The sequence below is a fragment of the Accipiter gentilis genome, chromosome 33 (assembly GCF_929443795.1).
Source record: "Accipiter gentilis chromosome 33, bAccGen1.1, whole genome shotgun sequence".
NCBI lineage: Eukaryota > Metazoa > Chordata > Aves > Accipitriformes > Accipitridae > Astur > Astur gentilis.
The window spans coordinates 19,472,615-19,486,529 of NC_064912.1; the positions used below are offsets into that span (position 1 = coordinate 19,472,615).

General features: G+C 66.5%; 1 protein-coding gene across 2 annotated transcripts in view; it reads right to left on the reverse strand.

Moving 5' to 3' along the window:
• The window catches only part of CASKIN1 (CASK interacting protein 1), a 33,767-nt gene that overhangs the window by 19,195 nt on the left and 657 nt on the right, over window positions 1-13,915 (reverse strand). The window lies entirely within an intron of this gene.

A 13,915-nucleotide genomic window follows, 5' to 3' on the forward strand; every position in this document is an offset into this window, starting at 1 on the left:
TCCCCTGCCCCTCTGCAGCCCCCTCACCCAGCACTGCCCCACTCCCAGCCCACGCTTGCCTGTGTGGGAAAATAAACCGCCTCGGGGCAATCCAATTAGCACCACGAAGAAGGATGGAGCCAGATTTACATAAGATTTAACGGAAAAATGCCACTCAGGCTTTCCAGTGAGCCTGTTCTTCCTCACAGCCCCCAGTGGGGAGCCGGAGCAGGAGGAGGAGGAAGAGGAGGGTGGCTGCAGCAGGGCAGAGCCCGGGCTGGGGACCCATGCAGCAGCCCCCGAGCCAGCACTGGCACGGCCCCGAGCCCGGTGCCGGGCTGAGCCACCCCTGCCTGGGTCACGCATGGCGGACAGTCCCAGCAGCAACCGCGGCGGTGGCAGAGGCTTCTCCCTGCCCACGCAGAGGCTCCCGGGCCCTGGCACCCAGCACCGGCTCGCTCCCGCGCTCCGTGGGCTGCGCGGCAGTTCGAGCCACAGGACGTTTGCTAACAATGACACAGCCCGGTGCCAACGGGCGAGAGCTACGGAGGACGGCTTCCGAACAGCCACAACATTCATCCCACGTCCACCAGGTCCCCAGCCTGTCCTCCCAGCACACAGTGCCACGGGGAGGCTGTGGGATGAGAAGGCGCACCGCAGGGTCCCCAGGGCACGGGGAGGGACAAGGGCACTGCAGGGTCCCCTGGGTGCAGGGAGGGACGGGGCACCGCAGGGTCCCCACAGCCAGCCCCACTCGCCCTCCTTCCAGCAAACAAAACACCACCAGCCCGAGCCCTGCGCGACAGGGCCGCCCCCCCTTGCCCTGGCAGCCCATGCTGTTCATTTAATACATTAATAAATCATCCCAGCAACAAATCCTCGCTGGGGCGGCCAGACCCGGGGAACAGCCCCCCACACACACACCCCAACCCTGCTGCAGCATCCCCACGCTCCCCTGGGAAGGACTGGCTGTCGCTGGCGGACAGAGCCCCCCGGCACCGGGACTGACCGTGGCCGGGGTCGAGCAGGTCCCCGCCAGCCCCGAGCTGCCGCCAGGCTCCCCAACAAAGGTGCCATTCAGTGCCGGTGGAGAGGAGCCCAGGACCGCTTCCGCTGCCTCCCGGTGCCAAGAAGCAGCTCCCAGGAGAAGGGGGCCGAGCCGCCCCCCAGGGATGCAAACGGCCGGCGGACAAAAGCAGCCGGCGGGCGCAGGAGCGGCACCGTGCCCGGCACTGGCTCCAACCTCCGGCCCCGAGATGGGCCCCGCTCCGGCTAACCGGTCCTCGCAGACGGAGGGACGGATGTCAGCAGGTCTGCAGTGCCTGGCCTTTCCCACGGGTTGCTCCCAGCGAGGGGCTGGGATGGGGCAATGCCCAGGGATCGGCGTCGCGGGGTGCAGCGGTGATGCCAACGGCGTCACCGCTGCACCCCGCGACGCCGATCCTCAGATGCGTGCCGGCAGCCCCCCGCACCAGCCAAACCGGCATCAGCCGAACACACCGTAGCAGCAAATCTCTCCTCCCTGCACCTGCAAGAGAGGCTGCGGCTGCCAAAATCTGTTTAGCACTTCCATCAACGCCCGTGCCAAGTGCTTAGTCAGTGACTTCCAGTCGTGCAGCGGTTTGACTTTCGTTAAAGCTCTGGAGTGGCCACGAGCCTGCCTCTGCCCACGAGCTCGGGTCCCGGCACGGCTACAAGCGCTGCCGGGAAAAGGTCTTTATGTGTGACATCGGTCTGATGGGGTCCCCTGGGGAGCAGCCGGGTGGTCCCACATCCTCCTGGGGTGCAGCACACCAGACTGCCACCGGCTGCCCAGCAGCATGGCACGGTGTGGATGGTGGCAGGGATGGCGGTACGGTGGCTGGCACCCCTGCAGGGCCAGGCCAAGGCCCCAGATGGTGGGAGCCGGCACGGCACCGACGGAGAATCAACCCCATGTCTGCACCAGCACCGGGACCCTCGAGAGACAGCGGCTTTGCACCGGCAGCGGGCAGGGCAGGGAATGCAGCGACTGCCACGCCAGCCGGCATCACCTAAGCTCCCAATGGGCTGCAAGCAAAAACCTCACACCATGGTCCTACAGTCCAGCAATTAAGCCCCTCCTGTAATGAAGCAGCATGCCCGGCACAGCATTGGCAGCCTAGCACGGGCCACGGCAGAGCCGTGCCGAGGGCACAGCGCTGCAGCCAGAGCCTGCAGCCTAACTGGGGCTGCAGCGGCTGGGTGCTCATGGTTCCCAAGGCAGGGGGAGCGGGACAGGCATCCCGACACGCTGCTGGATCCGCAGCCCAGGGCCGCCTCAGCCCCACTACTGCCGTGCAGGATTTGCAGCCTGTCTGGGGGCAGGGAGACACGGGAGAGCTCGTTAATGGCTGGGAAGCACAAGGAAAACTACTCCACTAACGAGGGAGAGGGAAGGGAGCTGAGAGCACTGCCAATTAAAAATACCGGCCACAAAAGGAGACGGGCACGGCAGGGAGGAGAGCAAGGCTCCCACATGGCCACGCTGCCAGCGGGCACTGGGCATGTCCCTGGCTGTCCTCCCCGCCGGGATCGCCGGAGGGGTGACGGAGAGCACCGAGCACCTGCGAGCACCCACCAGCACCATCCTGCCCTGCCCGCGCAGAGGCAGATGCTGGGGCCGTTGGGCAGAGGTTGCAGCACAGAGGGATGGTGGCACCCCCAGCACTGGGACCCTTGCTTAGACCACCTGAGCCCCACCGATGCCCTCAGGACACCCCAGTGTCCCCTCTTTGCTTCCCACGGGCTGCTCAGGCGATGGCTGTGCCATGTGGGAGCACAGGGCTCCCCTTGCACCCCAGCCCCACGGCACGGCCTCCCCCCCACGGCTCTCGGAGCAGCTTGCACCCCACGAGCATCCTGAGGGGCCTGATGGTGCCGAGCACAGTCGGGCAGGACCACGTCACCGGCCCCAAGAACTGGGGACGTGCTGCGCTGCCGGAATCGGCGAGCTCCGGCACCGCCAGGTCCGGCTCCAGCCCACGACTCCTGCACGCACCGGGAGCCGCAGCCGTCTGCCATAGACACCGACTATAAACAGCGTCTGCCACGAGTAAACACCGCCGCGGGGAGCTCAGCCCAGCCACTACTCCCAGAAATGCCTTTACTTAAACACAAGGATCACAGGAGCTAAATGCATGCTTGAATTCAGCCCGGCGCTCTGCGCGCAGCGAGGGCGGCGAGCTCCCCGCCAGCCCCGTCCTCCCCTGCCACGCGCTGGCCTGCGCCGGCCGGCCCGCAGCAGCAGCGGCGATGGCCCCCAGGGCGGGCGCCGCGACGGCAAGCGATGCACGAGCCGGCTGCACGTGCAGGGCCGGGTGCGCGTGGGAGAGCCGCTCTGCCCAACGCCGGGGTCCGGCCACGTGTCACCCCGACCCCCCGCGCCCCCCGTGCCGTGCCTGGCCGCTGCTCTGAGCATCCCGGCGCGTGCCACGGGGAGAGCCCCCGTGCCCGACCGTGGCTCCAGGCATCCCGATGCACGCCGCGGGGAGACCCCCGCACCCAGCTGCTCCAGCCCTTCCCTTGCACCCGTGTCCGAGGCCACAGCCCCACGTGGCGGGATGCCCGGGTGCCTCCGTGGCTCCTGGCTGGGGGCTTCTCTCCCGTCCCCGCAGCGGGGCCACGCAGCACCCATTAGCGTGCTCTTGTGCCAGCCCCCTGCATCTGCAGCCGGTGCAGCACCAGCAGCGATCGATGCCCGGCCGGGGCGCGGGGGCTCCCGGCCAAGCCCCCGCTGACGAAGCACATCCTCGCCCAGCTCCCCCCGGCAACGTCGCGCCAGCTCGAAGGGAGCGGGCGGCTGCTCCGAGCAGATGGCTCCAGCCTCCGCTAAATCAACATCTACTTAATGAGGGGAAAGCCGTTGCTGCCCCCCGCCAGCTTGGCGGCAGCAGCAAATGAGCCGGGGCAACCCCCCGCCCCCCCCCAAATCCTCCTCCCCATCCCTTCCATCAGTCCACTGCAGTGGTCCCCCTCCCTTCCAGCCCCACCATCCCTGCCGCTTCCCCCAGCCCCAGCCCACACGGGCAGCAGGACCCCTGCGTGTGGGGACCCCCGGAACCCCACAAGCAGGATGACACCGAGTACCCACGAGGAAGACATTCAAGGCAAAGCCAAGCGCCTATTTTGGAGGAGGGGGGGGAGGACCCTGCAGCAGCATTGCTGTGAGCTGCCGGATAAAGGAAGCATCCAAAATAGCTGCTCTTAATTATATCCTTGCTGACGAGCGCCACGCAAACAACGGGCGCTGCAAGCGCTCGCTGCACGAGGAGCCCTGGCACGAGTGGTCTCATTCCTTGCAGCGAGGATGGGGTCCCTGCTGTGGAGTCCCCACAGGGAGCACGTGGCCGTGCGCTCTGCCCACACGCATGCCGCCGTGGGGACCCCACGGAGATGGCCAGAGCAGCCCTGGCTGGGTCCAGTGGCAATGGGGACACCGGGGAGCCGGTCCTCGCCACTGTCAGACAGCGAAAGGCTTGTACTCCTGCAGCCAAGGTCGTGTCAAGCACCGAGGCCGGCGTGATGTTCAGATGCTAATGAAGCCGTTATCATCTTCTGATCGATTTTGACTGTATAAATAATGCACCCGGAAGCTCGCAGGCTGCTGGCTGCAGGGGAAGGGATTGCCTGGGGCAAAGAGATGGCAGGGATGCAATGGACCCATTGCAGCCCAGTGCCCACCACAGCTGGATAACTACTGCCCAACACAGCTGGACACTGACCAGCTGGACACCGGAGTGCTCAACACAGCTGGAAAACAACCGCTCACCACAGCTGGATAACAACTGCCCACCACAGCTGGATACTCCAGTGCCCACCACAGCTGGATAACAACCGCTCACCACAGCTGGATAACAACTGCCCGCACAGCTGGACACCACATCACCCATCACAGCTGGACACCCACAGCTGGGTGCCCCAGTGCCCATCACAAGCCATTCCCCAAATCCCAAGGCACTTCGGGGGGATGCTGGCCCTATGCCCAGCGCACCTGCTGGTGCTCCGGACGCCTGGCCCTCGCGCGGAGCCTTCCCCGGGGAGCGGAGAAATCCGCACTTCAAAATCAATAGGCTGTGGCAGCCTGAGTCACGGTGCTGCAGCAGCGCAGGGCTGTCCCCTGGGGCCAGGATGAAGCAACTTAAATGCAGCTTTCAAGAGGCAGCGGGGACTCCTCTGTAATTTTTTCGTTCAAAAAAAAGAAACTTTTTGATCCCAAGGGAGGACGAGGGGCTGACACTGCGGGCTGCCAGGGCAGGTGGGGACGGGGGATGCGGGTGTACCCAAGGCAGAGCCGACCTGCTAAAAACCTGGGGCTGGAGCTGGCCAGGGCACCCAGCATCCCAGGGCGCCTGCCAGCACCATGCCGGGGCAGCGGTGCTCACCAGCAGCTACTGTGAGCATCCCCGCTCTTCCTGCATCCCCGAGCCATATCCTGACCCGACCTTTGCCGCGTGGTGCCATGGAGCCCGGCCGAGCCACGCTGCGTCACCCGGATTCCCCTGGGGCAGCCCCAGCTCCCCAGGGCATCCCTCAGCCCCAGCCTCAGCCACACAGACCCCTGGCTCTGCAGATGCTCCCTCCCAGTGTGGGGTCACTGCCTGCAAAGTCCCAGCAGCCTCCTGCCCGCTCCGGGTTGCCAGCAAACCTGCTGACCCCTAAATAACGCACCGTGCTATGCTGCTCTGCCATGCAAAGGCTGCCGGTGACTCGGCCCCGTGCAGCTGGGCATGCGGGGAAGCTGGCAGCAGGAACGGGCAGGGGTGCGGGCAGCGCAGCGATGCATTGGCTCCGGCCCCACAGGCCTGGCGGGACCAGCACCGAGCCTCGTTGCACCCGTCGACGCCGGCCGGGTGCCAGCCGTACGCCCACCCTCGTCTCCGCGGAAATGCATGTTGGTGTCGCTTCCACGGAGCCTTAATTGACAGCCTGCTCCCCCCGCGCCGGGGGGCGGCAAACAGGTAATTTTCAGTAATCACCCTGGCTGGAAGGAGTCACCGCCGGCACGGCGAGGTTGCCGCAGCAGAGGATGGGATGTGGCTGCTCAGGGCCACCACCAGCCTGCGTCCGCCCGTCCGTCCCTGCGTCCACATCCCAGCACGGCCAACACCGCACATCCTCGGTGCCCAAGCAAAGGCTGCCCAGGACATGGGAGCAGAGAGGGGCAGATGCTGGCACCACTCACCTCCACCCCAGGGCAGAGATGATCCTGCCCAGCCCCAGCCCCATCCTCCCCATCTCCTCCCCATCCTTGCCTCCTCTGCAGGGCCAGGGAGCCCTGGGAGGACCATCCCCAGCCATGCTGGCCTGCAGGGAGGGACCAGTAGCTTTGTGTATCTTACAGCATCGTTAACTAACAGTCAGTATCATCTGGCCTCGCACGAATCCAGCCGCAGTCCAACGTCACTGGGAAGTGGCGGGGAGCTCCCCGGCGTACACAGAGTGTGTCTCTGTTTGCACACGCATGCATGCATGTGTGTGCAGGCAGCCCAGATAAATAAGAGGGTAACAGGTGCTGCTGCAGCGCTGGGCTCTGAGCTCCCACGCCATATGCAGGTAAAACAGGCCCTACGGTCTATTTTACTCATGGTGCCTTTAGTGCCACCATTTGTCCTCGTCCACATAACGGCCTGGCTTCCACGCGTGCCGGTGCACCGTGCCCACCCACACACTCCCTGCACGGCGGCAGCTTTCCCGACGGTGCCCGCGGGCAGGATGGGCACGGCGGTGGGCAGCTCTGGAAGTGCATGGGCGGGCTGCTCGATGATGCCGCGGTCGCTGCCGGGGCGGATGAGCAGTGCGGGGATGTGCGGCCAGGCGATGCCATGCATCTGCCCTGAGCACCGGGAGCCCGGCTGGAGGCCTCACGCTGCTCCCGAAGGCCCGGCAGCACTGCAGGGGACAAGCAGGGCTCGCAGAACCCGTCCCAGTGTCCCCAGCGTCCCTAGCATGGCGGGCACTGGGAGGGGGGCTGGCAGGGGCCGTGTGGGACCGCCTGCCATGTCGCTGCCGGGAGCAGGGGCTTAGTCAGAGGCAGCCCCAGGATCCGCGCACGCCGGAGCGAAGACAGCCAGGAGAATAGCTGCTGCGGAGCTGCACAGCCGCGAGGAACGCGCCGTAAACAGCCCAGCTGCAATGCAGGAGCCGGGCAGGCGGCTGCTTTGTCTGCTCCAACGGCTCCGGCAGCCACGGACCAAAAACCTACGGGGGCCTCGGCGAGGAGGCGGCGCGAAGCCGGGCTTCCAGCAGCCGCATCTGGAACGGATCAGCCGGCTGCTGCCGCTACCGCCGAGAGCCGTCCCCAGTGCCGAGCCCCACGCCAGGCCGGGGAGGAGACACTGCCGAAGCGGCCAGCGGAGACAGCCGCGGGCACACGGATGCGCGGGGCAGATGCACACGGGCACACGATGCGCAGGCATGTACACGGACGCAGAGGCACACAACACACACGGATGCACGCGTGCACAGGGGCACTTGCATGCGCACGGATGCACATCGGCGCGCACGGATGCGGAGGGGCACACACAGGCACGCTGGCAGAGCAGCGCTGGCGCAGAGCAGCCAGCGGCCGGCAGGCACGGTGCTTGGAGAAGCTGTGCCCGTGGCCGGCTGCTTAGGCACCATCTCCAACCTACTCCGCCCCCAGCTGATAGGGGCCATAGCAGGGTGCAGAGCCGGGGTCCCAGCAGCCTTTTGCGCCCCAGAGGACCCCAGCCCCACAATCACCTCGATCTGCTCGGCTCTCACCGGGCGGCCGGCAGTGACCTTGCTGGCAAGACCCAAGGAGACCCAGGCAGAGCCGGCACTCCCACGCCATCCCGGCACCGCGCTTCCCTGGCCGGACGGCTCGTGCCAGGCACCGGCACCCATCCATCACCAGAGCGGGCCCAGCAGCGCGGGGCTGTCAGGCTGAGCCGAGGCCGGTGCTGCGTCCCCGGCTTCCCATTTCTCAGGCTGATTGCTCCTGTCGCTGCAGAGCCCAGTGTTAAACACCTCATCTTCTACTCCCGTATTGAGTTGGAAAATACTATTAACATTTCATTACGGCTTAAAGATCCCTCTCAGCCTGGCACGAAGAGCCAGCCTGCCGGCGGGATCGCTCCTGCACCAGGAGGGCTGCGCTGGCCCCGGTTGCTCCGGGAGAAGGTTTGTCTCACAAGCCCCAGCTGCAGGACGGGACAGTAACGTGGGGCAGAGGTGGACATCGGCGCTGCACACCGGCTCAGTGACCGGCTCGGCATGACCCGTCCTCATGGCACACTCGGCCACAGCCGGGACACAAAGCTGTGATGGAGCAGCAGTGTCTGCGCTGGCCAGCGTGAGCCCAAGCACTCCTGAGTGGGTTTTGCTTCCCAATGCGTTTCCCTCACCAGCGGGAGCCTGGCCCAGCAGTAACAGCATCAGCCATCAAACACCAGCAAATGAGTTCTCCAACGCTCTCCTGACGGTGTCTGAACACTTGTGAAAGGCACCTTTAGCCGCCAGCTGGGGAGGGCAGCGGGTTCACGGCCAGCGTTCAGCCAGAGGCTCACCAGCCCCGGCTCTTCAGGGCACCCAGTGGTGCCCAGCCTCGGTGCAGCGGCACACACCGCTCCCGCACCAGGACGGAGATCACCGTGGCAAACGTGCAAGCACAGCCCCGAGCATCACTCCAGAGCCAGGCGGTCCCCTCCACCGCTCGCTCCGCCAGCAATACCACAGTTCCCAGCTGCCACGCGCCCAGCGCATCCACTCAGAAGACCCACTACCACTTCGGCACCCGCACGGGCCCTGGCACAGCCGCAATCCATAGGCATCACCGCCGCAGGGCTGAGCGTGCTGCAGCCCATGCAGCTGCTAGCGGGGCCCCGCAGGCACAGGGGGAGTGGGAAGGGGCTGGGGGCACCCAGGCACACGGAGCCGGGGAGGGGGCTGATCCCAGCCTTTCCCAGCAGCTGGGAAGGGGAGGGAAGTGTTAAAAGGGAGCACAGAGCAGGGAAAAGGAGCCAGACGCCAGCCTGGCTACTGGAAACCACGATGGGCTGGCAGCGAAGAGGGCGGCTGCGGAGGGGGGGGGCTCAGGGCACCCACAGCACCCGGCCCTACTGCACCACCAGCACCCTGAGCACCCAGAGCACCGTCACCCTCGGGTGCAGCCTGGCCCCACCACGTTCCCGGCTGCTCCCTGGGAACATCACCCCACCATGACGCATGGGCAGCAAGGAGCACCGTGGCACCCGGCAGCAAGATCCTCATACGGGAAACAGCCAGAGCCGGCGACCCCAGCAGAGCCCCGGGCACGAGGGGCCACCCGCCGCCAGCAAAGGGCTAATTGGTGTCAAGCCAGGTGAATTTGGGACTGCTGCGAGAAAATCCAGGCCAGCGAGGGAGCCTCGAGCTGGGAGCGGAGCTGCCAGCCCACGGCCCCGCTGCTCCTCGGTGGTGGTGGCCAACAGCCCCAGGTCTTCTGCAGCATCCCCTGGCAGGCAGGGACCCCACCGCCGGCCCCGAAATAGGAGCTGTGCTGGGGCGGAGGGGGGGCAGAGGAGGGTTTGCACCCACAACTCCAGCCCAGCCAGAGAGAGGCAAGAAAATGTAAAATAACTAGATGTCACCCCGGGCTGAGTAATAATCCCCCTCTGGAAGGAAACTTGGCACACGCCAGCCTGCGCCCGCCTGCCAAGTGCTGCTGGGAGCGAGGTTTCACACGCGGGCTAGAAACCCCAAGAAGAAGTTCATAAGGGACCTGCTGACACACCGTCAAGCACAGCAGCGGCAGGAGCCGCTTGGCCCTGACCACCATCCCGGACAGCCCTCGGGCCCCATGCCTGGGACCTGGCTGGGATGCACTGACATTGCCCCGAGCCAGCATCGCCCCATGCCGGCATCACCCCGCACAGCCCAGCCCACCCCCTTGGTGTTTCGCCCCTTAATCCACCCGGAGGGGATCGGGGGGGCTGTGGGAGCAGCGCCCAGCCACAGGACAGGGGATGCATGGGATCCCAGCACCCAGCTTGGTGAAGCTGCCCCAGGATCCGGCCCTGCAGCCCCTTCCTCCCGCTCCAGAAGTCCTGCCCGGCACTGATGGCTCCAGAGGCCGGTAGCACCCAGGGGCTCCGGCATCCCAGTGAGCACCATCTGCTCCCCCTCTGCCCAGGCTTCCCCTGCAGCGAGGAGGGGGCTGCCCCAGTGCCCGTGGCTGGGGAGCGGCAGCGGGAGCCATTAGGGGCGGCTGCCGCATGGGGAAGTTTCCTCCGTTACCGGAGGGCCGGGGGGAACCGGGCAGCTCCGGTGGCTGCCGGCCACGCACGCCCTGGGCACTGCACCACAATTGGATTTGCAGCTGCCCTGCCTTTTACTGCATGGAAATTGAATTGTAAAATGTCAAAGACATTTCCTAACTGCGCCATATTAGCCCGGTTTTATTAAATACTGTTATCAGAGGAGATTATTAATGCAATCAAATGCAGGCAAAAAAACCCAGAATTAACTGGCCGCCGCACAGGAGGACGCCCTATAGGGCAGGAGGCAGCCGGCGAGGCCCTGCCCAGGGACCCCATGTCCCCGAGGGGTCTGGCTCCTGCCTCCCGCTGTCCCCTCATCCCGGAGCACCGGCGAAGCCGCGATCCCACCCAGCTGCTGCAGCTCCGCTCTCATCCCGGGATGGGTCCCCACGGGATGGCAGCAGCCCAAAGGGCAATGAACCTGGGGGTGCTCGCTGAGCCTTGGGGTGCCTCCCCTCCTGTCCACTCCCAGGCAGGCTGCCCACGCTGCCTGCACCGTGCATGCCCCTCCGAGGAGCTGCCTGGCTCCCGTCCCGGTCTTTTCACCCGTAGCAGGCTCTGCCCGCCCCGCATGGCCCAGAGCTGGGAGCAGCGCAGCCGGAGGCAGCCGTGGGGTCAGGGCAGCGCCGGTAGTGCGAGTGGGGCTGGGGTCCCTCCCCAGGCAGGGCAGGACCCGCTCTCTGTGTGCAGCAGCGGGGCCAGGGCTGGCTGGGATAAGCCCCGAAATGCCAGGGCTGCTGCCAGCGACACGCGGAGCAGGACGCAGAGCCCTGCCACGGGTGGCAGTGCAGGAACGGGGCTCTCCCGCACAGGGCAGGGGCACCTCGAGAGCTGCCCACCCCTCGGCACCCACACCCCCGGGCAGTGGGGCCAGGCTGGGCTGGGTTACCCTGGCTTAGCAGGGTGCAGGGGGTGCGCGGCTCTGTGACCAGCTCCTGAGTCCAGCCAGGCAGCGTGGCTCACCCGCCCCCGGACGTCCCAGAGCGAGGTATCCAGAGCTCCAGCGGCACATGAGGACACAAGCCCCGAGGGCAGGCTGGGGGACCAGGACGGCACCGAGGACCAGGCACAGGGTGGGCAGCGCAGCCCCACAGGACACAGCCCTGGCTCCCACCCACTCGGCCGGGCTGCAGCCAGCCCCTGCCACGCCGGGTGCTCGCCCTGGCACCGTGGGGCCACGTGCCGGGACATCTGCTTTGCCACACAAAGCTGCCGTGCGTGGAAGCTCTTTGCAAAGCCCCCCAGTCTGGCGGGACGAGAAGCCAGGGCAGAGGGGTCCGACCCTCGGCTCGAGGTCCCTCCCACGGCACCAGCGGGTGCCACGCAGAAGCCGTTTCCAAATTGGACGAGCCGGCCTCACAGGGAAGGAGCCTGCTCGCTCCAACACACCACAGCCAAGGAACCGCGGTTCCCCCACATGGCACAGCGCAGCCCCGTCTCCCGCTGCCTGAAGCCCCGGGTGCCCGGGACGGGGATGGCACGGTGGGCATGGGTGCTGCTGGGGACACCCCAGGGCCCCGTCCCATCCCACGGCACTCGAGCTGGGGAACCGAGGGGAAAACGCCAAGTCACTACAATTCTTCGAGGTAGCACTGGGGAGGAGGGGACAGGGAGGGATACAGTTTGCTGCCAAATCCCTGCATCTGATTTGCGTAACTTTCAGACAACCTCATCAATTATGGATGCCCGGGAAGCGAGCATGGTGCGCGCTGCGGCCGGCCCGGGCCCCACAAACTCGTACTCCGCACGCTAAATCGGGCCCCACGTCACCATAGCAACCCGTGTTAATTCACGCAGGGATTTTTAAAATCTCATTTATTAAACCCCACATGAATAGGATATTATCCAGATAACAGAGCTAAGTTACAAACCCTCCTGGTGCCGCGCAGCACGGGGAGTGCCGGAGGCATGTGTGGGACCAGCACACGGAGGGGACGGGGGGATGCCGTGGCACGGGGACGCCGTGGCACGGGGACAGCCCCTGCTCGGTGCTCTCCCACCCTGTGCCGCGCACCGCTCCTCCAGCCAGAGGTGGCCGTGCACCCCAGGCCGGGAGCACAGCACCCGCTGCCACGCTCACGGCCCTGCTGCCGGGAGGGAGAGTCGGGTCCCGTGGGGAAACGGTGCCAGAGCAGCCCACCACCGGCACCAGGGGGGTCCGGCAGAGCTGGAGATGTGCAGCCCATCTGGGGCATGGAACAAACATCCAGGCCCACAACGGGAATCTCCCCAACACCAGGCTGGCCGCGCTCGGCCTCACTGGGCATCCCTTGTCCCTCGCTTGCGAATCCAGCACGGGGACCACCACTGCTGGCCCCCGCAGCCATCCCACCCGGCGGTGCCCGGCAGCCGGAGGGCTCTCCGGTGGGAGAGCGGCCGTGGTGGGAGATGCAGCAGAGCGGGGCTGGGAAGGAGAGGGATGCAGGAGGAGGTGGTGGCACTCCGGCACCGCTGGCCGTTGCCACAGCAACACCAGCTGTGCGGCCGGGCCAGTGGGGATTGGAGAGGGGCGTGGGGGGGACAGCACCGGGCACAGGCCGGGTGTCATCCCTGTCCCCGCATGCCGCTCCGAGAGGCCACGGAAGTGGCAGCACCTGGAGCAGGTTGGGATGCAGGAGGGTCTGAGCTGGAGCCCCTTCTCTCCCTGCATAGGCCCTCAGCAGCGACAGCAACAATGGCACCGGGGACACGGGGGACGCCACGCCGGCCCTGCACGGCACCAGGACACGAGGAACACCGCGCTGGGCCTGCTTGGCCAGGAACACCCCTGCACGACCAAGGATGGGGGGCACCGCACCAGCCCTGCATCGCTCCAGGGACACAGGGATGCCCACGGTCGGGGAGCGCTGGGCCCTGGAGGGAGGGACGCGGGGTGCATTGGCAAAGAGGCCGCGTGCCCAGCGACCCGATGCCACGCGAGTGCTCCCCGTGGTCCCTGCCCATGCCCAGGGATGGTCCCCAGCCCCCCCGGGTCGGCCCCGCGCACCAGGCCTGAAACCTGCGGCTGCATCAGCACCATGAATAATTCAGTCCCGGGTGGAACGCCTCAACAGAGCAGTTATATTGTACAGAGAGCAGATCCTCACGGAGCTACGCACACGTACACACACGGATACACACGTACGGACACACGCACCCCCACCCCCCCAGCCTCACGCCTGGACACAGACCCTCGGGTGCACACATGGAGACGTGCAAACCCAGCCGCAGAGATGCACACAGGGAGATACCCGTGGAGCTACATCCAAACACCCCCACACGGAGAAACACCAACACAGCCACATCCAAACACACATATGCCAGGGTACACACCGATACACAAACACAGACACGCACCCAAACACAGGCACACATGCACACCCAGCACGCACGTACACGCACACCGACACATGCAAATGCGTGCGGGCACCGGCAGCCTCCGCCGCACACACGCACGGTCCGTGCACACACACGCTCCACGCACACTCAAGCGCAGGCGGGTGCCCCCAGCTCTGCCCTGCCTGCCCGCCTGCAGCCCCCTGCCCTCACCCGTGCCCGTGCCCAGGCCGAGCCCCCCCACCACCCCCCCCACCAGCTGCACCGGCCCGGCCCGGGCCCCCCAAGGGCTCGGGAGCTTCTCCCGGGCGCAGGGCAAGGGCAGCCCGGCCGGTGCCCGC